Genomic DNA, 27,851 nt, shown 5'->3' with positions numbered 1-27,851 from the left:
TAAAAAATTTCGCATGGAGGTGTGAACACCTTTGGAAATCTCAGACAGTCCGCAGACCCCTGCCACAGGTTGAAAACCACCGGTTTAGATTATAAACTCCTTAGGAAGAGACTGTCTGTAATGCGTGTCTTATGCCGTGACAAGCATATTGCCACAGTTGACAAAAACAATAAAATGACGACAATGTAAATAACTGATCCCATCTCAGAGGTGCTCTTGTGAGAGGACAACATTCCAAACTGGTTAACAATCCAGACGAGTGGCAAGAGCACACAGGAGCTACCAGCTGTGCAGCTTTGGTGCAGCCGACCCTGCGGTCCCTGCTAACATCCTGCGCAGCTGGCTGAGCTCTATAAAATAAACAAATAACTTTTTTTTTTAAATGAAACTGACTTTCTGCCATTAGGGGATGTTGGGGATCAGGACCAGGAAGCCCATGACGGCCTCTGTTCCCCTTCCCTGCCCAGCTCAGCCCCACCTCAGTCTTCAGACAGTGGAACAAACAGAAAAGAGGGGCTGGATAGCAGCGGTTTGTCAGCACTGGCTAATGCAGCGGGCGAATCAGCTCCCCTCGTTGCCATGCTGCAGGAGGGAGGCAGAGAGAGATGGCGGGAAGAATTGGGAAGAAGGAGGAACAGACAACTGGGGCAAGGACTGGGAGGAGGTGGGGAGGGCAGGGAGATAGAAAGATGGAAGGACTGGATCAGGGAGGCAGACAGACTGATGGTAGAAGTGGAGTTGGGCTGGAAGGGGAACAAAGGGATGGGACACAAATGGGGGAAATACATAAAAGAGATGTGAATAATTTCAGTAGAAAGAGAAATGGGGAAAGTGGAGAATCGCCAGGAAAGGAGAGAAAAATGGGTTCCATTTGGGGGCAGACCCATTTGTCCCTCAATGGAAGAGAGGAAAGCCCATCTCTCCTCAGGAGAAAAAGAGGAGTTGCTTTGTGTTGCTTACATCCTACAGGAAAAGCCTTATACCCCTCAGGGGAGAACCTTTATGTCATACTCTTGAAGATCCCTTAAGAGGAATGGACCTGCCATACTCCCCTGAACACAGCAGAGGGTGCCTCCCTCCCAAGACCCTCTAGATAGGGAGAGTCTTTATGAGGAGGGTTTTTGGAGTTGCAAGTTGGGGGCGAGACTCCATAAATGTGGATAGGTATGCAGACTCCAGACAGCTGCTCATCCAAACTCCAAGTCTTTTGAGACCCTAATTCATACTGAAGAACGCTGAAGTTCCCCAGAATGCATGCACAGCCCTTCAACGGCTAGAGGAGTCTAGCAGTTCCCAGATTGCTCCCATTTGTTTGGAGAATTGTCTCTGGAAAGAAAAAAGTAAATGTTGGCAACGATGCAAGAGTCATAATAATGTCAACTAAACGCAGCCAACTCCTCGTAGCCCCTTTGTTAAGAATTTTAGGAGCTATAGCAACAGCAAAAGAAAAAAAATGTCATTTTTAAATCCCCAAAGAACATGGTTTTCTAATATGGAAAAAATCAAGATTTATTGCACCAGCAGCTCCCACAGGGCAGAGCTATAACACTGCACAATGATTTCAGTTAAGAGAAGGAATCATTAACCAGTACAGCTGGCCTTAGTAGTTGGCAGACAACATCTTCTCTTTCAGTGCACTAAGAATTCCACAGGGAACAAGCTGGCTTCTATTGCTGTATGACAGACCCTTCTATCCCCTTTCGGTTAGCTCTACCCCGGCATCTCCCAGCTTATTCTGGTGGATCAACTAATGCCACTCATTTAGCACAGTGGAGGGGTAAGAATGAGACTCAGCAGTGTTTGCTTGAGTTCTGTGTAATTTACTCCCATCAAATCCTTGCATTTTAGTAGCTCTAGCAGGATTCAACCAATCTCAGCAAGCATCAATGAGACAGAAAGCATTTTGTTACAATCAGTCTCTCTCTCTCTCACACACACACACACACACACACACACACACAAAGTTACCACAGAAGTGCTAGACAATCTGGCAAAAGTGCCACTCTCTTCTGGCAACTTTACCAGGCTCTTAGAACAATTATTTTTGCTCCTGATTCAACCACTGGAGACAGAAGATTAAATTACATTTCTCTTCGAACACCAACACTAATTCAGTTTTCACTAAGTCAGCCTTGCTGGAATTTCACCTCATCTATACTAGAACAAAAAGGGAAAGTGTGAATCAACACTGAAAAGCCAATAGAAGAAACATAAGGAATTTCAAGAGTTGCCCTTTGCAAATGTAGTTTTAAAAATACCAATAAGATTCACTAGAGAAGAAATTGCTGATTTTCCTATTTCTCCCAGGAGACGGGTTATTTTAACAAGCTAACACATTGGGACACTGAGTCTGTTGCTAACGAAATAGTGCCATAGTCACTGATAACACCTCCTGGAATTATAACTATGGTTTTAATAAGCTTCCCTGTCTCCTTACCACACACCAGCTGATAGATTTCAAAGGGCATGCATGGTCAAGTATCACTTTGTAACAATCCATAGAGCCCTGACAGTCATATGGTAAACCGCCTATAACTAGAGTTACCAGATAGCAACTGTGAAAAAAGGGACGGGGGGGGGGGAGGAGGAAATAGGTGTCTATATAAGAAAAAGTCTCAAAAAATGGGACTGTCCCTTTAAAAACAGGACAGATGGTCACCCTACCTATAACTGACCAACAGAACTCAGGACCTGCAGCTCCCAAAGCACTGATCTTTGCCACTTGAACAAAAGGAAAATCTCCACAAGCTACCAACAGTCTAAAGGATTATAAATCCTTTTTCGAGCCTCCAGCCACCAGAGGGTGAGCCAGACACAAATACTTGCGCAGTTCTGACATTCCAGGCAATACAAGGCCACGCGACACACATACACCCAAGTCAGTTTGTTATAACCTAACCACTATGAATTGCAACTGCTGCCAGTGGAGGGATTCTTCCAAAGTGCAACTTCCTGTAACAATCATTGTTCTCATCAGAGCAAGAGAGCTGAAACACTGGCGAGAGACACATTCATTTTATCATCACACCTACTGGGTTCCAAACATCAGATAAACAACAATACAAAAAAATTCAAAATACACTTTTGTCCTGCACTGACTAGGAGATGGGCTAGATGATTTGCTAGATCTGTTCCACCCTTACCATTCTTAATACGCGATTTCTATAGTGCCACTGGTGCACACAGCACATTAGAGACGTCTAAGGAGACAAGTTCCTGCTCCAAAGGGCTTATGATTGTATGCTACGACTTTCAGAGATTAAGGGACAAATCCTCTCCCCAGAGCTAAGCCTGAATATCTTAGCCAAATTCCCCAGTACCAGCAAACGGGAGCTTCCTCCTTTCTAGTCTGATGAACAGGAACAGGTCCACTGTACTGGAGTAGTCTCTGGGGAATTAACACCCTCCTGCTTCCTGGGCAGGCAATAGGACAAGGATCTAGATCCACATAGTATTAGATATTCCTACCTTGCTCCCAGCACTGCCCTAGGACAGACCAACCCCTACCCCCAGCATGCAGCCATACTGAATGCCCTCACAGAGCTTAATTTCATGCATGAGGATGTACAACCTCCTCAAGATCCTGCCTCTCCTCACACACAGCATACCTACACTAGCTCCATAGCCAATGAAGACAATCGGGTATGCAATCCTCAAAAGCATCATCAAGAATACTGGATAACCCCCTGTCTAGTCAATTGATGCTATCAGGGAATAACCCTGCAGAACGTCTGGTCCCTTGTATTGTTTTCAGATTGGTTGTAATGCTGAATATCATTACTATTTAACAATTCTAGAACATGTAACCCAAACGTCATTTTTAGGTGTTTACATACATACATACACACACACACACACACACACACACACACACACACACGTTAGAATCTTTTTTTCTGCAGCACTTGGAATGCCAGTCTCCAATACACTAGCCCTACGTTTTAGAGGTAGTGTTCCTAGTTTAATCCAATTCGAAGCCATGAGTAAAATATAATTTAATAGGAATTTGATTTTGGAATGATCTCATTTAAAAAGCATATCCATTGCTGCTTTTGCAACATAGGAAAGGCCATGAGGTAAGCCTGAGGGACGTCGGATTAACACTCAGATCAGATAAAATTTCAGTCCCTTTTCCCTTAAAAGGAAAAAGTGTGGATTGTTGCCAAGTAAAGAACATTCCATAAGCACTGGAGTAAATTTGGTATAACAGCCATATGGAAATACCTTCTTTGAGTCAAGACTGGGGTGAAAAACTATCTAACATGTATGCACTCCCGCTCCAAACTTTAGCAAGCCCGCAACACAGTTGGACTCAGACTTTCCCCATCTCATGGGATATCCCCACTCCAGCAGACTTTCAAATGCTAGGTTCACACATTCCTCCCAGTGAAAGCATCATTAGTGCTTCTCTTTGCATTCTTACAGATTTAGGTTTAAAGCTGAGGAGATCTAATTTGGTTCAGTTCCCTACAAATAATCTTTATTGGCTCTCTTAAAGCATGGTTATGGTCAGAAAGCAGCTCTGTTTAAACCGCATCTTTAGTAGTGCATATATCTACTGCTAATATGTTTTATGAGTCTCATCTAAACTTTAGCTGACAAAACAAGACTTTATTACTCTCAGTGCTACAGAGACCACATAGCTATAGAGCAAAACTGGATTCTATTCTGCTTTACACACATCATCAACAGTCCAGATCTCCTTGATGGGGTTGGTGTATGAAACACAAAGACCAGACCCTGATTTTATTAAATTGGATTGTACTGGAGTGGGTGGTGGCTATCCCAGCCTTGTTCTGATTTGTAAACTGAACAAGACTGACATGGAAGTCACTGATGGGAAATAAATATCAAAATATTTATTTTTTATTGATTTGCGTTATAGTAGAACCCAAGAGGCCCCATTGTGCCAGGGCTACGAAATGTACAAACATTTATAAGAAAAGCTGTCCCTGCCCCAAACAACAATCAGACACTAAGCTATCAGATATACAGTATTAAGCCATAAAATCCCAAACTCTCAAAATAGTACACAAATATTCTCTTCTCCTCTCCCTCTGCTCTATGAACAACATGGCGCACTGCAGAGTGGTGGGTTGATATCACAGAATATATCACATCCTCATAGTCTTCTTTCTTCCTCCATCTCCTTAACGATCTCTCTCTTCAATTCAATTGCATATTACAGTACTATTGGCTGAAATGTGTCAGCGGGAGGAGGGGGAGGAATTTGCACACACAGATGAATGACATGCAGTGTTTATGCATATATGTACAGGTGTGTGTGTACACACCCCATCTAAAGTAAGTATCAATAAACCTCATATAGAAAACATCCTTCAACAAGGGATAAAGATAATAATATTGACGTAATATGGTAAGACTTCTGTAAGGCGTTTGACTTGACTTTTTAATTAAAAACTAGAATGATATAAAATTAACAAGGCGCACATTAAATAGATTAAAATTAGCTAGGTCTCAAAATGTAATTGTAAACATCATCGAGCTGGCAGGGTCTGGCAGGGACCAGTTCTTGGCCTAATACTATTTAGCATTGTTATCAATGACCTGGGAAAAAAACCAGAAAATCATCACTGATAAAGTTTGCAGATTACCACGGCTCCAATTTTTGTGTCAATAGGGAAGAGGACAGGTCAGAGACGTCTGGATCACTTGGTAAACTGGGTGCAAGCAAACAATATGGATTTTAATATGGCTAAATGTAAATGTATACATCTAGAAACAAAGAATATAGGCCATGCTTACACAATGGGGGATTCTATCCTGGGAAGCAGTGACTGAAAAAGACTTAAGGGTCATGGTCATCAGCTGAATGTGAGCTGCCAATATGACACTGAGGCCAAAAGAGCTAATGTGATCCTGGGATGCATAAATGGGAGTCTCAAGAAGGAGTTACAGAAATTATTTTAGCTCTATGTTTGACACTGGTGTGACCCCTTCTGGAATAGCGTGTCCAGTTCTGGAACCCACAATTCAAGAAGGATGTTGATAAATTGGAAAGGGTTCTGAAAAGAGCCACAAGAACAATTAAACAATTAGAAAACATGCCTTAGACTTAGACTCAAAGAGCTCAATCTATTTAGCTGAACAAAGAGAAGGTTAAAGGGTGATCTGATTGCGATGTATACATATCTATATGGGAAACAAATATTTAATAATAGGCTCTTCAAGCTAGCAGAGAAAGGTATAACATGATCCAATGGCTGGAAGATTAAGCTAGCCAAATTCTAGACTTGGACATAAGGTGTAAAAAATTAATCATGAGAGTAATTAACCATTGGAACTCCATCACTGACCATTTTTAAAATCAAGATTGGCTGTTTTTCTATGTGATACGCTCTAGGAATTATTTTGGGGAGGTTCTACGGCCTGTGTTACACTGGGTGTTAGACTAGATGATCACTGTGGTCCCTTTTGGCCTTGGAATCTGTAAACAAGTGAATTTGCTAGACTGCTCTCTGCACCCATAGTATACATAATGCTTTCATAATAAAATTGTCCATGTCGTATTATAAATACAAGACATAAAAAGGTACATAATTATATTATGAGGTTATTAGCATGTCAAAACTGCAGTTTCAGTTTTATTCAAACCTTTTTTCTAGGTCTGATAAATTAACAAAACCAAAAACTGAAAGCAAAACTGAACTGAAGCTACTCCGTTTGGTCTTACATCAGGTCTGACTTACCGAGTCAGTACCCATAAACTGGCACAAGTTCACTCAAAACTCAGTCCACCTCAGTTAACCTTTCTGTGAAGCTGGGCTTGCACTTACTTCTTATTATTACTGGAAGCAGTACAGTGCACATAGAAGCTTCAACCAGGTCAGAGTCCCATTGTGCCACATGCTATACAGACAAAAATTGTGTTTTAGTTTTGTCTTGTTAAGGATATTCAAAACTACACCGATTTTGACCTGTTTCAGCTTTTGTTGTTCCTTCAGTTCCTCTAGTACTAAATACAGGACCTCCTGTGTTACCAAATTCACTAATCAATGAAATGATTATTACACTTTAAATATCTCTTGTGGTGAGCTAATCAATTGTTGATTGAGGGGCACTCATGCTGGTAATGTTCCTTAATATTAATTGGAATTATGAGCATAAATCGTCAAGGGACTAGGATCCACAGTCTCTCTGCCAGGTTCAACGTTTCTGCCTCAGGCGGTGGAGACCTGGAATAAATCAGTCCCACTCTGGGGAGATTTTATTCCTAACTCAGGTTTTTATTCTTCAATAGTCGCAAGGTGGGCCTCAGGGTAGGCCCCAGGAGTATTTTTCAGCCAAACAAAAAGAAACAAGTTCCTAACACAGGACAGGGATACTTCTTCCCTGTACCTTCTCTGGGGAGTTGCCTTGTTATGCTGGCCTCTGGGTGTCAGTCCTTCCCCAAACAGTCCCTTAGCATGGTTGCTTCCCCTATAGGGAAGAGAGCAGCTTTCCACCCAGGAGAAACCTTTTCTCCCTGGGGCCACTAGCCTGCTGCAGCTTGTCTGCAATATCTCCTCCCCCATCTCACCAGAAAAGGGATTTTTAAAGATCACAGGGGGCAGCCCTTAATTGGACTCAGGTGTCCCTAGTTGACCTAAGGTAACCCCTTTTCAGCTCATGGGGAAAAGGGCCTTCACTGTTCTAGGGCTGATATACCTGCCACCTTCTGCTCTCTTACAGCTGTCCGGTCCGACTCTGTCATATCACCTATAGACTACTCATAATTTTATTTTGGAAACATGTCTGTCTTTTGTGTTGAATATCAATGACAATCTTAACTCTCCCTACTCCGTGCTCCTTGGGTAAATCTTTGCTGTTTAGCGCGAATGGAGCACTCAGCATAGGAAGGACATCCATACAGCTCAATCAAGGATTATCTGTATCCAGTTTCGTGCAAGCATCATGCAAAAGATCTTTTTGTTTATCCTGGAAAGAAAACTACAGGATGTGAAAAACATTGCTAGGTGCTCAGCTGAATCACCAGAGTGACTGGATCATTTTAGAAAAATCTGAGGCTTAAATTTTACTGTACATAGTTTCAGGGCATTATCTCTGCTGCTCCAGAGAGCTATGTTTTCTTAATCATTTGAATGGTCTTCCTGTTAAGAAGTTAATATAGTTGGATTCTCAGGGGAGTGACAGAAATTCTCTTAAAAAATAAAAAAATTGATTCCATTTATAGGTTGGTTTTTTTTTAAAGCTTTATTTTCCATGTGGAGATAAATATTTGGGCCTGGAAAGTGGCAACAGATATGAGCACTGGAGATATACTCATTTATAAACTGAAACAAAGCCTTTCAGCCTTTAAAAAACAGCTGCAAGGAGGAACAAATCCAATAAATAACATAGCTGGGCCAGAACAGTGCCATTGATAGAGTGTTCTTTGAGACACTAGCTATGGTAGCACCCTTTTGAAATGAGAACATTGCACTTTGCAAACTTATTCTTATAGTTAATAAGATTTAACACTCATGATATCAAACACTTTGAAAATCTAAAGTACTGTACAAACTTTAACTAATAAATCAGTCCTTTCCATGTGTTAGACTAGAATCTAACTAGACTAGAGAGGGGCTTGTGCCATGTTTTGTGAATCCTTGAGCACAGTGCTATTTGACAGCCAGATTGAGAGTTTACTCTCAGCCCCGTGCAAAGATGGCATGTAGCTGTGCAAACCCCAGAGCAGCTCTGGAAAGGAACAGACATGCCCCTGGATGTCACAATTCCTCCAGAGCTCCTGTTAAGTGTAGTGGGGAGGAAATGTCCTGTGTTGCATCATTACCAGACACAGCATACTCCCCTGCCCTTGCAAGATTCACTACCTGTAACATGGGGGAGATGTGTGAAAAGGAGAATGGAGCCATGGCTCTGCATACTCCCCACTACACAAACACTTGCCCTGGTACACAGTCCCTGCTCCTCCCCCACCCCCTGTGCCCAGACTCAATCAGGATAAGCCCTGCATATGCTCCTTTACTCTCTTGGGTGGCCATGTAAGGAGAGTCACAGTCAAGCCCGAAATATCAGTTGTGAATAATGACAAAGAATATTATTATACATAGACATACTGGGTAATTTAAAAAAAAAAAGCACCTAAGTCATTTAGAAGCCTTAGTACTGTTTTCAGAAATGTCTTTAGGCACTTAAGAGCTTAACTCCCATTGACTTTCAACAAGTCTTAAGTGTCTAAGTCACTTCAGCACTTTTGAAAAGATTACCCCCCATAAACATAGTATGTATAGAGGAAACACTTCATGGTCTAAGCATGTAATAATTTCAGTATATGAGCAAATAGACTCAGACTTTAAGGTCAGAAGAGACCATTATGATCTTCTAGTCTGACCTCCTGCACAACGCAGGCCACAGAATCTCACCCACCCACTCACTCCTGTAACAAACCCCTGACCTATGTCTGAGCTACTGAAGTCCTCAACTTGTGGTTTAAAGACTTCAAGGTGCAGAGAGTCCTCCAGCAAGTGACCTGTGCCCCACACTGCAGAGGAAGGCGAAACCCCCCCAGGGCCTCTGCCAATCTGCCCTGGAGAAAAATTCCCTCCTGACCCCAAATATGGCTATCAGCTAAACCCTGAGCATGTGGGCAAGACTCACTAGCCAGACACCCAAGAAAGAATTCTCTGTAGTAACTCAGATCACAGCCTATCTAGTGTCCCATCACAAGCTATTGGGCATATTTACCGCTAATAGTCAAAGATCAATTAATTGCCAAAATTAGGCTATCCCATCATACCATCCCCTCCATAAACTTATCAAGCTTAGTTTTGAAGCCAGATATGTCTTTTGCCTCCACTACTCCCCTTGGAAGGCTATTCCAGAACTTCACTCCTCTGATGGTTAGAAACCTTCATCTAATTTAAAGTCTAAACTTCCTGATGGCCAGTTTATATCCATTTGTTCTTGTGTCCACATTGGTACTGAGCTTAAATAATTCCTCTCCCTCCCTAATATTTATCCCTCTGATATATTTATAAAGAACAATCATATCCCCACTCAGCCTTCTTTTGGTTAGGCTAAACAAGCCAAGCTCTTTGAATCTCCTTTCGTAAGACAGGCTTTCCATTCCTCGGGTCATCCTAGTAGCTCTTCTCTGTACCTGTTCCAGTTTGAATTCATCCTTCTTAAACATGGGAGACCAGAATTGCACACAATATTCCAGATGAGGTCTCACCAGTGCCTTGTATAACTGTACTAACATCTCCTTATCTCTACTGGAAATACCTCGCCTGATGCATCCCAAGACAGCATTAGCTTTTTTCACTGCCATATCACATTGACGGCTCACAGTCATCCTGTGATCAACCAATACTCTGAGGTCCTTCTCCTCTGTTACTTCCAACTGAAGCATCTCCAGTTTATAACAAAAATTGTTATTAATCCCTAAATGCATGACCTTGCACTTTTCACTATTAACATTTCATCCTATTACAGGGAAACCCCGCTATAATGCGCCACGCAATAACGCAAATTCGGATTTAAGGCGATCATAAGGTGGCTCTGGCCGCCCCAAGAAAAGAAAAAAAATGGCCAGAGCGCCGCCGAAGTGCAAAAAAAAAAAGAAAAAAGGAAAAAAAAAAAAAAAAAAGAGGCTGGAGTGCCACCAAAGGGGGAAAAAATGGAATGTGCCTTCCCCACTGCCTCTTTCCCCCTATCCCCGCTTCTTCTTTTGGCGAGAAGAGCCGTTCTCCTCCCCAGCTACTCCTCGCTCTTCCTCTACCCCTTGCACGTCTCCCCTACTCTCCCCAAGTGTTTCCCTCTCTCGCTGCATGGCTGAGAGCCCCCGCTGCTGGAGCTGCACCCTTTCAGTTACTGTTATGGGCACTTCGCAAATGCAAGTCATTTTCTGCCCAAGAGAAATTGACCAGCTTGAAACTGACCGGCTTGAAATGGTAAACCTCGCTATACCGCGACCCCGCATTTATTGCGATCGAATTTTTTGGACCCCAATCATCGTGTTATAGTGGGGTTTCACTGTACTATTACTCCAGTTTACAAGGCCATGCAGATCTTCCTGTAGGATATCCCGGTCCCTCTCTGTATTGGCAATACCGCCCAGCTTTGTGTCATCCGCAAACTTTATTGGCATATTCCCATTTTTTGTGCCAAGGTCAGTAACAAAAAGATTAAATAAGATTGGTCCCAAAACCGATCCCTGAGGAATTCTACTAGTAATCTCCTTCCAGCCTGACAGTTCACCTTTCAGTATGACCCGCTGTAGTCTCTCCTTTAACCAGTTCCTTATCCACCTTTCAATTTTCATACTGATCACCATCTTTTCCAATTTAGCTAATAATTCCCCATATGGAACCATATCAAATGCCTTACTGAAATCGAGGTAAATTAGATCCACTGCATTTCCTTTGTCTAAAAAACACCTGTTACCTTCTCAAAGAAGGAGATCAGGTTGGTTTGGCACAATCTACTTTTTGTAAAACCATTTTGTATTTTGTCCCAATTACCATTGACCTCAATGTCCTAAATTACTTTCTCCTTCAAAATTTTTTTCCAAGACCTTGCATACTGCAGATGTCAAACTAACAGGCCTGTAGTTACCCGGATCACTTCTTTTTTCCTTTCTTAAAAATAGAAAGTATGTTAGCAATTCTCCAGTCATACGGTACAACCCCTGAGTTTACAGATTCATTAACAATTCTGGCTAATGAGCTTGCAATTTCATGTGCCAGTTCCTTTAATATGCTTGGATGAAGGTTATCTGGGCCCTCCGATTTAGTCCCATTAAGCTGTTCGAGTTTGGCTTCTACCTCAGATGTGGTAATATCTACCTAAATATCCTCATTCCCATTTGCCATCCGATCATTATCCCTGAGCTCCTCATTAGCCTCATTAAAGACTGAGGCAAAGTACCATGTCACCCTTACTTCTGCGCTGCTGCTGGTGTTCAGAGCTGGGCTCCCGGCCAGCAGCTGCCACTTTCTGGCCAAAAAGCTCTGAAGGCAGCGCTGCCGCCAGCAGCAGCACAGAAGTAAGGGTGGCAATACTACCCCCCCCACACACACAATAACCTTGAACTCCCACACAATTCCCCTTTGGGTCAGGAACCCTACGGTTACAACACCGTGAAATTTCAGATTTAAATAGCTGAAATCATGAAATTTAGGATTTTAAAAATCCTTTAAGCATGAAATTGACCAAAATGGACTGTGAATTTGATTGGGCCCTATCTATAAACACACCCTACTGAGGTCACCTTCATTCCAAGTGAAGCGTTGAGTTCAGGCCTCCTGGATCAGATTTCAGAACTCAATAGAGGCAGCAACAATAAAGGACTTTTGATTTACAAAATCACTTAAAGTCATACAAACTTGTCACCCCAAAAGCTCATTCAGCTCAGGCCTAACTGTGCAAACATTTCATTACACTTCTCCACCCTGTGAATTTCAAGTTTAATGTGCTCAGCTTCCTCTATCACATCAGCAAATTATGGCTCATAGTTGTAAAGGTTCTAGATGCATGATACCTAAATAAACTCTTTCCCAGTAATGGGACTGTACATTATTTTCCATGAACTTCATCATGGAACATATTGCTAATACCACTGGTCTGAATCCTGAAGTTCCCTTTTTCCTAAAATCACTGGAGTTTTGTCTGAAGTAGTAAGGATGAAAAGGCCCAACACAGCTTCCACTTGAAAACAAGGAGAGTTTGGCCATCTGGATTTCAGGACAGGACCACAGGTTATTAAACCACACCAGCAGCAAAAGGAAACAGAGGACACCTGTCAGGTATTGTAAATTTATGGTGCTTTGTATTTTAATCCCAGTGTGGGGGGCATTTTTTCCTAGACATAATATTTATAGATCTGGAGTTACTATTAATAGTTCATTTAACTGATTTGAAATTAGGGAGTCTATTGAGTGCTTTTGTTAATGCTAATAGTATATTTTTCATTGAAAATAAAATATTAATATGACAACATTAAACATTTTCCCCCAATAAAAAGTATTTGATAAACATCTCCTTTTCTGTCCATATTTTGCATATCCCCTAAAGGTCAAGGAAGACAGATTCTCTTAGGCTTATATCTTATGGTGAGCAGAATGTCCCTAAAAGGGTCACAAGATGGACCTTCAGATGATGATGACGACATCATGATGTACTTTCCATAACTCCACAATTTTCAAAGTGGAGAAGGAAGATGCAAACTAGAGGAAGGATGGTCCAGTGATTAGGCTGTTAGCCTGGAATTTAGGAGATCAGAGTTCAGTTCTCTCCACCGACTTCCTGTGTAACCTGGGGCAAATCACTTAGTCTCTGTGCCTCAGTTCCCCATCAGTACAATGAGAATAGCAGCACTATCCTATCTCACAGGGTGTTGTAAGAATAACTACACTGAAGACTGTGAGGTGCTCAGATGCTACTGTATTGGAGGCCAGGCTAAAACAGATAGAAATTAAGGAAATACAAACAAAAACATGAGCCCTGTGTAATTAATTCTTTCCAATAGATTCAGAATATTCAACACTTGGGAAATAAGTTTGAAAAGTCTCATTTGAAGAGCAGTTCTTAATGACAACAGTGAATTCTACAAGCATAAGAAGAAGCCAGGAAGTGGGGATGAAAATTTAAAAGTTGATTCTGAACGAAGTCTTTGCTCAGATTGGCCCAGTAACCTAAGTCTCTGCCTCAGGATGATGAGAACTATTCTAACATTTGTCCTTGCTCAGGGCTGGGTGCTGAAGATCCCATACTAACATGGTGGGGGAGAGTAAGGGAAGTGAGATAAGGTCTTCTCTAAGAAGCTTTCAGAATGAACCATATACATGGCTGTAGAAACTCCAGCACATCTACTTCCTGTGGGCACAGCAGACGGATAGTCCTGGTTGATCTGCCTGCCTAGCTTCCAAAGTACATGCCCCAAACCGTTTTCTACAGACCACTTCTAAAATAAGCTCTTACATTCTGTGCAGTTCTCTTTAGAAGCTCATCAACATTTTTAGACTTGGTTCCATCACACTTTCCTTCTAATCTAAATCCCTTTAATATTTCCCTAGAATGTGGGTCAATCACTGCATCTGAACTACTTACAATGTTCTATTTTCTTTGTGAATTCAAACAAAAAAAAAATCACACTTCTCCTCTCTAGAAACATGAATGGAGCCTTTCAAGTCAGGTGTACTCCAGAAGAATCTACTGTACCATTTTCTCTTATTAAACAAAAAGTATATTTAGACAGCAAGGCTTCCCAGCCAAAATAGCTCGGTGTGCTGGGAATGGCATAAGAAGAAAAACTGTGTTCCATTATTCACTAACAAGCAAAAAGGAATGTGAATCCCCCATCACCATCAGACATTGCTTAGGGCACTAACAAGGCTCCACCATCACTATCTACCCTAGGCTGCTCTATGCGTGTCCTCGGTGTTGGTAAGTCCCACAAGTTTTCCTTCTCTGGCTAGTGTTTGGCAGAGAGATTATTTCAATCAGCCCCTTTTATGCGTTTCTCCAGCTGCCCAATGGCATGACTGCCAAGGCAGATGCTCTGGCTTCATTATTAACTGGTATCCCAGATATTTCTATCCTTTTTTTCTGGATACTACCAATAAAAGGTTGTTACACACTGATTAATCTCAGCATTTGTTATAAATTAGTTTAATTTAATATCTAGCATTTTTCTAAGGGATTTGCTTTCAAATTCATTTAGACAGTCTATACTTTTGGTGGATTTCCACCTTTCCCATTCATATGTTAAGATAGAAAAAGCAATTGAGTTTAAGATTTATAGTTTGGACAAATAACCATGTAAACTAACTATCTTAGCAATACAAATTTATTTAATATGTGAATTTAGAAAATCTTTAAAAGGGAAACTGTACCAAATAGATTTAATCACTGCTCCGTGTTTTAAAATGAGCATATTAAGGATTAGTTCATAAACTTGTTCATTTTTGTAATTTAGCTGAATTACATAATAAACTTTCAAAGCTAGGTTACTTCAAAAACATCCCACAAGCTTTGATACTTGGCTTTCAATACTCCCTCCTACAGATTTCCTCATGTTTTTACCATTATGAGCTCTATCAAAGGAGTCAGAGCTAAAGGTGGCAATGGACCAAAGTCTCCAGCTGAAATTGAAAGAGGCAGGTGAGCTTTTTGCATGCTGCAAAGCTGAAATGAGAACAATTAATAGCATTTTCTGCAAAATTCCACTGAGCAGTGTCATAATTTGTACTCACTGAAACAGCATAACCTAAAACATAATTGGGCAAACTCTTTTCTCAGTCATACTGGACTAAATCCAGAGTAATTCAGCTGACCTCAGTAGAATTAGTTTGGATTTATACTGGTAAAACAAAGCAGAATTTGGGCAAAATCCTATTAGATGCTACTGCAGGCTGGTGACCTCATCCTGAGGGATCCAGGCAAATTTCTGCTCTCTGTTCCACTCTGCAGATCGGTTATATTGTTGTGGCTTCCATGCTGTGGACTGGTTGAATCCTGGTTTCTTATTTGCCCCTCAGATAATCCACAGTGAGAATCCGGGCATAGAATTTTGCCCTAGATTTCTTAGAATGACTGATTTATAAATATCCCAGAGAGAAAAGAGAGAGTTTGTGCCTAAACTGTGTATCTCCTTGGGGCACACATTGCATACACATTAAAACAGCTATTTTAAAGCATTCACACAATCAGCTGCTCACTAAGATAAAAGTACATATTCACTACACCCCAGGAAATGCCTCATCATCCGCTAGTAGTTACGGAGCAAGTTCCACAAGAAACGCAGTATAATGCAGACTTCTGAACCACAATATTTAGTACAGAATTTATGTAAAAAGCCAAAGGGGCAGTGGGCCCTGTGAAGACTGACTGGCATGTGTGTAATTTAGCTGTTGTGTGTGGTATCTCACTTTTGTTACTGTTACAGAACAATGAAAGAAAACTCAGCCTGGCACCAGTATTCTTCTTCATAGAGAACTACATGGAGAAAATGGGATGCCTAGATCCATATTCTTACCAAACATTTACACTCAGCTACATTCACCCCCACAACCAAAGTGAAATTTACCCTTATGAGTTGTGTGTGCAATGTGTTCCCCAGCCAAACACAGACAGAACATGCTGTATCCTATTTATCGCTCTCTTTTATATATATATATATATTATTTTCAGCTACCTTATCCAAATGTCATTACATTAGTGGCCATCAGTCATGTTAGCTGCATGGATTTTGCATTATCCCAACATTCTAATGCTTCTCTTACTCCCTTAACACCTGGGAATTCTGATTCAAATGAGTTTGGTTAGACCGTGAAATGACTGTGCAACACTGCAGCTCTGTGTGGTTTCCTCTCTTTAATTTTGCTCTGATGTTGACCTTCACCCTTAATTCAAGGCATAAAATCATCAACAAGAAGAAATTCCCCCCCCTCCAATTTACAGCTAAGTGCATTACAGGGGAGTTTATGCCTTCCTCTGAAGCATCTGTCACTGGCCACAGTTGGAACATTGGTCTTGTTGTGATACATAGCAATTCCTGTGTTCAGCATTCCCGAAATCTTTTAAAACAATTTAAAGAATTTTTCCTTTTTTTCCCCCAGAAACTTGATATGTTTACTCATAGCTTGGCTAGATTCTCAGCTGGCTTCAGTGAACCTACACTGATTTACACCAGCTGAGAGCCTAGACCTTATATACAAGTTTAATCCCGGGAGATGGGAGAAAATATTTTTCCAACTAGATAAACATTATCAATCATGTAATTTGAGACCACTGCTTGAAATTTAAAGTTAATTAATTTTGTATTAAGAGCTGCAAGTCCTATATTTCTAACATGCAGACCGTTGATTTGGAGCCTTTTAAAGGAATAGCTAAGTATTTTGTATGCAATGCTAAGCCACTCCTCTTGCAAATAACATAATGGCAACAGCTAATGAATTAGCACCATTCATTCCCTCTTCCCATATTGCTTAGCATTTCAAACTATCATGAAATAATGCTGTCATCGAACATCAGCATTAATATTTGTGGATCAGAAAAGTCACACATGCGTGATTAAAAGAGAACCAACCTGTAATGTAGAATGACTTCTTCCAATGGAGAAAGTTAAACCCATCATTAGCGTATGCGGCTTTATGAATTCCTGAGTTTTAACTTGAAATACAAGACCCATGCAATCCCTCAACGTTATCTAATATATTGGTTTGCTTTTCTTAACATCAATACAGCAATCAAAAGAAATCTAAACAAATGTTTTGTGTGAAGGATTATGCGCAGGCCTGCTGAGATCAAGCTCCCATTGTGCAAGGCACTGTACATACACATAGTAAGTCTCTGCCCCCCAAAATTTATAATCTAAATAGAAAAGCAAGAGGAGAAAAACAAACACTGATTGGTGGAATAACCTGCCCCAGTTCACATGGTAGGTCAGCAACAGGGCAGGAATAGAACCCAGGGCTCATGAGTTCCAGCCCAGCGCCCTATCCACTAGACCACATTGCCTCTGCCTAACATCAATGACAACAGACACAGATAGCAGAGATGACAATGACGTGAGACAGATTATAAACACTTTGTGGCAAGGACTGTGTTATATATGTGACTATTACAATGGAACCCCCAATTCTTGACTGGGGCCTCTGGGTGATAATGTAATACAAATATTAAATGATAATAATGTCACAAAATGTATATGAAAAGTAAAATGTAAAGGCATCTAATGCAAAAATCAGTGTAATTATGCAATAGAAAATGATCTTATGAAATTATATACTGCAAGCCAATGGAGTTCAAAGAAATTCCGTTGCCTGCTGCCCAAGAGAAAGTCCAGCTATAGTCATTAGGAGTAAGGAAAAAGGGATCTGACTGGGACTGGTGTTGATTTCAATTCTTCAGGACAGTGGATATTGTCCATTACTGGCATGGAATTTGCTCTTGAAATCTCACTATTATTCTATGTAAACCAGCAAAGCAAGTGGAATGATAACAAACATTGCTGTATCAAACTCCAGATGCCCTATAAGGATTTCTAGTAAAAACTGGCACTCGGCTTCAGTTTATATTTGTGGGTGAGGGAGTAAAGAGCTTCCCATTTTTCTGCATCTATGGTAGACTGTTAATGTGTCTGGTAGGATTTTATGGGGGATAGTTCAATGTCCTATGAGACAAGAGTCAATATACAAAAATACAAAAAGCCACTCCATATGCTTTTGCACTAAGTAACAGACAAAAATCAGTATTATCCACTGGATAGCAGAAGGGATCCCATAAAGACCACAGATATTTACAGGAATGTGTGTGTTCAAGATTCATAACTTTTAAGGCCAGAAGAGACCATGGTACACTTTTAGTTTAACCTCCCAAATAACACAGGCCATATATCATTTCAACGAGCAATGTCTGTATCAAGCCCCTGGGAGGGGTTCATGCTAGGTGGACTCACAAAAGTGAGGTACCCTAATATGAAAGTCTACCTCATCAGCACAAGTAACTAGGCTAAACTATTAGCATCACCTTTGTTGGAAAGATTCTTCATGGTCAGGGCCAGCTCCGGGGTTTTTGCTGCCCAAAGAAGCAAAAAAAAAAAAAAAAAAAAAAAAAGCTGCAATCTCAATCAGCTCTACCAGCGCCGCTTCAGTCTTTGGCAGCAATTTGGCGGCTGGTCCTTTGCTCTGAGAGGGAGTGAGGGACCCGCCACCGAATTGCCGTCGAAGAGACGGACGTGCTGCCCCTCTCAGTTGGCCGCCAAGCACCTGCTTGCTGGGCTGGTGCCAGCCCTGTTCATGGTGTCTGAAACAAGCTTCACCATTGATCTAGGATCTACTCTGACTCGGCTGTTCCAAAGTACCCATCAGTATAGTATCTCTAGGTACTGTATACAACATTAATTAATAAAGGCACCACTTTGAGTTCTGGAAGGACTCCATTCCCCACCCTCCTATGTCTTTGCTGTTGCCCTGAATGAGGTCATTTTAGGTGGTTGTCTATTTCCAAGTCAAACGCAGCTGGCCTACTTTTCACCCTCCATCATTGCTGAGAAAAAGCTTGTGCACAGCTATTAAGTCTTGCTTGCATTGTGCTGCAAATACAGCAGGATTATTCCCCACTTAAAAGCACAGATTTGTATCTCAGCCTCAGAGAGTATGGTAATTAACCCCCATATTAGCTGCCAGGGCATGCATGTGTCCCAGCAGCAATATTCCATGGATATTCATTGAAATGACTAGAACACCTGAACATTTATGGTCAATCTATCATTTATGGTCAATCTCGCCATGCAGAAGAAGGTGGCACAAAGAAAACTGTATTCAAGCAATGATGAAGTTAAGAAAGACAATATCAGCCCTTCGATTTGTGAAAGGACTGCTTTTCCAACTCCCACTGTATCCTACAAATCCAGGAGCAGCCAACATGAGTCTATGGGCCAGATGCAGTCCACAGAGTTCCGTAGTTCAGCCCAAGACCCTTTCATATTTAATGGAGAGGTGCAGCTCACGGAGACAACAGCTACCAGCATGCAATGCTCCATTTTGACCCATGTTGGGACCTGAAAGCTCTATAAATCAAACTTCTGTATTAAAGACAAGGACAGCTACAATCTGCTCTATTTAATGCAAATTAAATGCCACCCTTGAGTTCTTGCCAGGTTATGAGTATATTCTTCAACTGGGCAAAATTTAGCTGCCACACTCACATCCCTTCACAAACTCTGTCTAAAGTTTCCTCCATGGCCCCCTTTTGTACACAACTGTGGGTCAGATCCTCAGCTGATGTAAATTGGTATAGATCTATTGAGCTTGACTGAGCCACCTCAATTTACATCTGTCGAAGATCTGGCCCAAAATATGCACGTACTGTAGGCCAATTTTTCAAAATCAGCTGCCTAAATTGCACCTACAAATCCCACATTTGATCATGCACAATTCAGGCACCTACTTTTGAAATAGTGGCCTCTAACGTCACTGCTTTCACTCTGAAGTTTGAGACAGATCCATAGAAATTAATGTGACTTTTTGTTTTTATTATCTATTAAATAAGAAAAGAAAAGAAATCAGGTAGTTGTGTGTTTGAAAACTGACCTCTGGAAAAATGGTAGGAAGAGAGAGAGATAAGTATGAGCTTAGAACATAATTTATCATTGCTCTGCAAAATTTACAGGAACATAGCAGCATCTCTCCAAATAAGGCATGAGAAAGTAAAGAACAGGTTAAAGGTTGTGGCTAACAGCTGTAAAATCACATATAAAACCTTTCTGCATAAGCTTTTCTATTTATGTGAAGTATTGCATCTAATACTTTTCCTTTGTCAATGTTACAGTGTAAGCCATCTGAGAGATTTAAAAGCAAAGGGTTTTCAGCAGTGGATAAAACCACAAAAAGTTTAACTGACAGCAGGTTTTCTTTACTTCTAAGCATATATTTCTCAGCTGTTGCTTCTCTAAGTAGTGGCTAGAAAAGCTTCTAAACTTCAGCACAGAGCTCCCACATTTCCAAATATATACTGCTGAAACAGATTTTTGTTTGTTTGGTAGGTAAATATGATGTGTGACAGGGTCAGGCCAGATGGCTACAGGAGAGTGTTAGAAGACAGATATATTAGTCCCAGCTTAAGTAGATCCCTTTTCCATGGGTAAGGTAACAGGGGCAGTTCCAGAACAAGCAGGAACTTACTGGAACCAATTAAGGCAGGCAGGCTAATTAGGAAACCTGGAGCCAATTAAGAAGAAACTGCTAGAATCAATTAGAACAGGCTGGCTAATCAGGGCACCTGAGTTTAAAAAAGAACCTCACTGCAGTATGTAGCGTGCATGTGAGGAGCTGGGCGCAAGAGGCACTAGGAGCTGAGAGTAGGAAGGTGTATTGCTGGAGGATTGAAGAGTACAAGCATCAGACACCAGGAGAAAGGTCTGGGGGTGAGGATAAAGAAGGTGTTGGGAGGAGGCCATGGGGGAAGTAGCCCAGGGAGTTGTAGCTGTACCAGGAGGCACCCTAGACAGCTGCAGTCCACAGGGCCCTGGGCTGGAACCCGAAGTAGAGGGCAGGACTGGGTCCCCCCCCCAAACCTCCCAACTCCTGATGAGACACAGGAGGAATTGACCTGGACTGTGGGTTCTACCAGAAGAGAAGGTCTCTGGGCTGTTCCCTGACCCACATGGTCAATCTCTGAGGTGAACAAATCCGCCAATAAGTGCAGGACCCACCAAGATAGAGGAGGAACTTTGTCACAGATGTTATTCCCTTTAGTTAATTCAAAAGAACATGTAAATAATAATACTTTACATTTACTGCATATGGTACCTTTAATCTAAACATTGCATAGTGCTTTTACCAACTAATATTAATTAAGCCACATGACACCCCTGTGAGGTAGTCAAATAGAATTATCACCATTTTACAGATGACTAATCTAAGGCACAGAACATTTAAATAACTTGCCCAATGTCATATAGCAAGACAGTGGCAGAGCTGAGAATGGAAGTCCTATCTCCTGACTCCCACTACACACCTGTTCTAAGCACTGGTCAATACTTCCCGGCAGTCAAATACATAGCTTTTCAGTATCTAAAATATATACAAAATGGTAACACGTGTCTTGCAGTAGCACATTCAATTTTCCTTCTGTGCCATCAAACATCTGTAAACTATCTGCAGTGTGATAGATTTTATATTTGAACAATTTTAGGGAATAGGGGAGTGATTGCTTATAAACTATATTCTTATATACATTGGAAATAACACAATCCCAAACTGCATACTAAAGCTGAAATACAATCCTAAAGCTATGCTTCCATTCATAATCTGTTCCATTTGAACACAACGTCTGGAATGAATTTTATCCTTGTGTTTGACCAGGGAACCACAGTTTATTAAAGCACTATACTTTTCAGTTTCAAAACTGTATCCCTAATATTTTTGCCTGTCAAATCCAATGAGATTAGCAGATCTCTCATCTGGGATTGTCCATGAACAGAAAAATAGAGCAGAACCTGATGACCTATAGACACAAAGAAATAAAACCCTGGTATGTATCCCATTATCAAAGAAAAAATCCAGTACACATACTTCCAAGTCGGTGCAGTTTAAACTGTGAAAGGAAGCAGCATGGTCTATTGGTTAGAGCATGGAAGTGGGAGTCAGGATTCAACTGTATTCCTGGCTTTGCCACAAACTCATTGTGAGACTGTAGGCAAGTCACTTAACCTTCTGTTTCCCTATATGTAATATCAGTAAAACACTACCTGCCTACTCTATATAAAGGGTTAATGCATTTTGCATTCCATGACTGAGAGGTAATATAAATGCAAGATATTATTAAAACATTATGGCTTAGATTTTCAGAGCCATCTAGGATATCTGGCTACCCAGCTGGCATTAAAATTAATGGGAACTGGGCATCCAATCCCTTATGTGGCTTTGAAAATATCAGCCCATAGATTTAATATTCATTTTTCAGTCTCGCCATTTTTCTACCACGAATCTTAAAATGCTCCATTGTTGATGCTGACAAGGCCAAGCAAACAGTGCCCACTTATATCAGAGCTGACAGTTAGCATTTCCAACACACCACAATCTGCAGAGCAAGATGACAGGAGGGTGTGAGGTGATGACATGAAAGCTAAGAGAGGCATAAAAAAAGTTAGCTTTTTGACTAGCACACGAGGAATATCAATTTCTGTTAAAACACAAATATTAGGACTGCAGCTTATCACCATGGTTCTTCGGTTATAGGATTAAATCTAGAATAATGAACTCAGGCTTACTATTCAGTTGCTGCTTCCCTTTTTAAATATGCATTTCTCACTTCTCTAATTCTTAACATCTTCCAAAGAACTCAGTATGCTTTTTGCTCACGCAAATGACTGGAATACCCCCCTAGAGTAAGGCTTCTGGGCATTCTATTTCAATAGCACTTTGGTAAATGGAAATGTAGGGCCAGATTCTTAGCCGGCATAAACTCCACTGAAGTTACCCCAAATGAGGATCATCCTTATAGTATGTTATTTTTCTTTGATAAAATAATCAATACAAAAACCCCACGCAAGTAAAAGCTTGCCACCTGATAAATACAGATATATATTCTGCTATGAGGAAAACCACCAAAAACACTTCCATTGCTTAACAGGAGCCCTTTATTCATTCATTATGCTTCATCCAGTAACCTGCCTGGTGAGTTAGTCTAGATTCCATCATGTCTTCAACCGAGCGAGCAAAATGCAGAATTTCCTGTAGGAAATTCCAAGATTTTAACCATTGGTTTTGTCCCAGATTGTGACACATAGCTGATATTTTGAAAAAAATTGTCACTAAAAATGGAAATTCAGAAAAATTTGGATTTGGAAAAATCAAAATATGTAGCTTCGACATTTGAATTCAACACTGAGGACTTGTATTCTCTGTGGCTGACATAAGAAATATTTTTACATTTATAATTAAATATAATCATAACAGAAATAACGACCTAGAAAGACCTTCATCTCATTCCATTTCATAACGGCTACAGCCCAAAGTGTGTTCTTATTCATGATTCACACACCTTCCTTGATTGCCGCTTGTTCTAGAGATTATGCCAAAAGACACCTGAGAGAGGATCTGTGAAGCATTCACTTAGGAAGGTTTAATCACTCAATAAAAACACTGTTTTCTTTTCTTTCTAGGGGCTTGGCTACACTTACAAATTTGCAGCGCTGCAGCAGGGTGTGAAAACACACTCTCTCCAGCGCTGCAAATTGCGGCGCTGCAAAGCGCCAGTGTGGTCAAAGCCCAGCGCTGTCCGTTATTCCCCACAGGGAGGTGGAGTACGGACAGCGCTGGGAGAGCTTTCTCCCAGCGCTGGCGCTTTGACTACACTTAGCACTTCAAAGCGCTGCCGCGGCAGCGCTACTGCAGCAGCGCTTTGAAGTGCTAAGTGTAGCCACAGCCTAGGTTCCTCTTTCATCCCTATTATTCTTGTTTCTCCCCAACTCTACACAGCTCTTTCCTACAAGGCCCTTTTGTCCCTGTGCCCGTTCTATAATTGAAGAGAACTGAATGAGATTTCCTTCCCACTAGTCAACACTGCCCCTGCATTGACCAGAGAGAGTCTGAAGACAGTCTAACCCAGGGGTAGGCAACCTATGGCACAGGTGCCAAGGGCGGCACGTGAGCTGATTTTCAGTGGCACTCTCACTGCCTGGATCCTGGCCACCGGTCCGGGGGGCTCTGCATTTTTATTTTATTTAAAAAACCTTATTTACTTTACGTACAACAATAGTTTAGTTATATATTATAGACTTATAGAAAGAGACCTTCTAAAAACATTAAAATGTATTACCGGCATGCAAAACCTTTAATTAGAGTGAATAAATGAAGACTCGGCACACCACTTCTGAAAGGTTGCTGACCCCTGGTCTAAGCATTGGTAGGGCCCTACCAAATTAATGGCCATGAAAAACGTGTCAGACCGTGAACTCTCATCTCCCCCTGTAAAAGCACACACAAGACAAGATTTCACCTGATACTATACAGATTTCCTGGGGGAGACTAGCATTTCTCAAATTGGGGGTCCTGACCCAAAAGGGAGTTGCAGGGGGTTGCAAGGTTATTTTAGGGGGGTTAGAGTATTGCCACCCTTACGTCTGCACTGCCCTCACACCTCCCGATCAGCTGTTTTGTGGTGTGCAGGAGGCTCTAGGTGAGGGCAGGGAGGAGCAAGGGCACTGCAGGCTCAGGGGAGGGGGCAGAAAGGGGTGGAGTGGGGGCAGAACCTGTGGCAGAGCACACTGAAGCATCCCCCAGCACACTGGAAAGTTGGCACCTGTAGCTCCAGCCCCGGAGTCGGTGCCTATACAAGGAGCCACATATTAACTTCTGAAGAGCCACAGGTTGGCCACCCCATTCTAGAGTTATGGAAAGCAGAACTGGACACAGTATTCCAGCAGTGGTCGCATTGGTGCCACATGTAACCTCTCCACACCTACTCAAGATTCCGGTTTATGCATCCAGTATCACTTTTGCTCTTTTGGCCACAGTGTCACACTGGCAGCTCATGTTCAGCTGATTATCCACATGAGCCTCAAGTCTTTTTCAGGCACTGCTTCCCAGGATAGATTCTCCCATTCTGTAACCATGGCCTTCATACTTTGTCCACATTTACATGTGGCCATATTAAAATGTATATTGTTGCTTGCAGTTTACCAAGCAATTTAGTAATCCCCCCCACACACACACACTTTGCACAACCCCTTGTTGATTGGTATTAATTAAATTACCCTCCTTCAATTATTTATTAATCAAGTCCTGTATCAGCAGCTTATTAGCACTTCTGCAACCCCACAATCACAGGTGTTACTCAGAGTGCATTAAGACTCAGTCAGTCAGGTTTTCAAAGGCATTAGATGCTTAAAGATGCAGATATTTTTAGGTACCTAACTCCCATTTAATTCAATAGAGTTAGGTACTTATGTGCTTTTGAAAATACTATTAAGTGACTATCTGCATCTTTATGCACCTAAATACCTTTGAAAATCTAACTCCTTGTGCCTATTCAGAGGGTAATGCTGACTTTAAACTAATCCCTCTAATGTATGTGTTCTGCAGTTCACGCAGCCTTAAGGGATATTTTTTTCTGTAAATGTGCTGTCATTTTGTTTACCCTCTTCTCAGGCTTCTCTAGAACAGGCTCAAAGGGTCATGAAACTATGTTCCAAACAGTCAAAAAATTAAAAACAAAACCCCTATTGAGCAGCTTGGACAGCAGTAGTTCCAAACTATTTTAGGCCGTGTGACCCTGCCTCATTCAATTGAAACCTGCTCTTTGTTGAAGTGGATGAGACTTCTTTTCTGAAACAATTTTCTGGCATCACTGAAGTAAAAAAGAAAACCACTTGAGCATGCCAAACACTCAGTCCTGCTGGACTCATTTGTCCTATGTTGGTTTATAAAAATCAGCCAGCCACATTCTGTCCTTAACTTTACCTGTGCAAATATTAGGTACTAACCCCAACAAATCCTGACTGAATGACATTAAGATAAAAGCATATTCATTCCTAGCAGTTGCATGCACCTGCCCACTATGGGTCTGATCCAAAGCTCTTTGACGTCAACAATGGCCTTTTGTGTTAACTTCAATGGGCTTTGAATCAGGCTCTCTAGTGTCTGTATTGCTTCACTAGCTGGGGCACAGTTATGCAGACCTTACTTGGACAAACTTCCATTGGAGCAAAGACTGCAGATTCAGAAATTAAGTTGTATCAAAAACAGACAAGTGCCTGGCACTCAGACTCTGGCCAGCTTTAGCCAGCTGCCAGAATTGAAGTTAGCCTACTGCTTAATTTCAAGCAGAAATCAAAACTAACTACATAAGGCTGCTGTTCATTATTAACAACAATTTAGTTTCTCTGAGAAGTACCTGTCTATCTCATTTTTATCCAATTACAGTACTAAGCTATGCCTAACATCAGACCTATACAATTTAGATCTTAAGGCCTTCTGGGAAAACAGAGTTTGGCTTAACAGAAAACATTAGCACTGACAATTACACAAAGGCATATCACAGGACTCCAGGCCAAATTCTGCCCTTTATTTTCTTTACTATGGACTTCAATGCGGTTGGCTTCAATGGGGTGGCATAGGGTGGAGATGAAGGCAGACGTCAACCCTTTGCTTTTCTATAATGCTAAAACTGCATATCACACATTCTTTCCACAACCGCTAATCATTCTCATCATCTCTGAAATCAATCTGTTTTTGCTAGATCCTTTTGGAGTTAGGGTGACTAGAACTGAACACAGTATTCCAGACGAGAATGAAATGACATTATAATAATTCTAGTATTATTCTCCATCCCATTCCTTATGCAGCCTAATATTTTGTTTGTTTTCTTGTCTTATACTGCTCATTAGCCACAAGTGTTCTTTGGATTGTGCACAACGACACCCAGCCCTCTCTTCCTGAATTAATACATTAGCAGATTTCATAACTACAAATCTAGTAAGTTTTTAACTAGCTGATCTTCATAATGACTTAGGGCCCAATACCAGGGGGTGCTAAACCAGCAACACCCATTGACTTTGCCACCTGGAAAAATCAGGTATTTAGATGGGAACACTATGTCTAGTTTCTGTGGGGTGTGTTGCCTGGCACCATTCTTGAGCACACCTCCTCATTGCCCTCAGCCCCCCTCAGTTCTTTCAATCATGTACTCAGACCCAAGTACTTCAGATACCCCTTTTGTGGGGGGTCTGATTCATTAACTCTTTACAGAGTTCAAACACCTTTTCTTTAGTCCCTCAACTCCAAGCCTGGCTGCCTGAGAGTTCAGGCAGGCTTCTTCTCCCAGGTTCAGGTGCCCCCAGCCCTCCTCCTGGAGCTGGGCTGCAATTCACACACAGTCTCACTCTCCTTGGATCAGGAGTCCTCAGACCTCCTTCTGGAGCTGGGCTGTAATTCAGGCCAGCTGCAGGCCTCAGCCAGTTTCTTGCCAGCTGGCCCCTTTTCTCATTCAGTCCTTTCACCCCTGTGCAGGCAGTCCTCCTCTTAATAGTTTCTCCCCTCTATGAAAAACAGGGGTGGCTCCAGGCCTCAGCACGCCAAGCGTGTGCTTGGGGCGGCATGCCGCGGGGGGCGCTGTGCCGGTCGCCGAGAGGGCGGCAGGCAGCCAGCCTTCCGCAGCATGCCTGCGGAGGGTCCGCTGGTCCTGCAGCTCCACCGAAGCCGCGGGATCAGCGGACCCTCCGCAGGGATGCCAGCGGGAGGTCCACCAGAGCCGCGGGACCGGCGACCAGCAGAGCGCCCCCCGCGGCACGCTGCCGTGCTTGGGGCGGCGAAATGTCTAGAGCCGCCCCTGATGAAAAAGGAGGCAATACAGGTGCTGCCTTCCTTCCCATAGTACAT

The 27,851-nt window shown here is 41.8% G+C and overlaps 1 protein-coding gene across 8 annotated transcripts in view; it reads right to left on the bottom strand.

The window, feature by feature from the left end:
• Positions 1-27,851, bottom strand: part of DENND2B (DENN domain containing 2B) — a 240,505-nt gene that overhangs the window by 190,618 nt on the left and 22,036 nt on the right. The gene's annotated exons all lie outside the window — the stretch shown is intronic.

The sequence above is a fragment of the Mauremys mutica genome, chromosome 4 (genome assembly GCF_020497125.1).
Source record: "Mauremys mutica isolate MM-2020 ecotype Southern chromosome 4, ASM2049712v1, whole genome shotgun sequence".
NCBI classification, from domain to species: Eukaryota; Metazoa; Chordata; order Testudines; family Geoemydidae; genus Mauremys; species Mauremys mutica.
The sequence above is the reverse complement of the archived record's forward strand: the minus strand, read 5'-3'. Positions and strand labels throughout refer to the sequence as shown.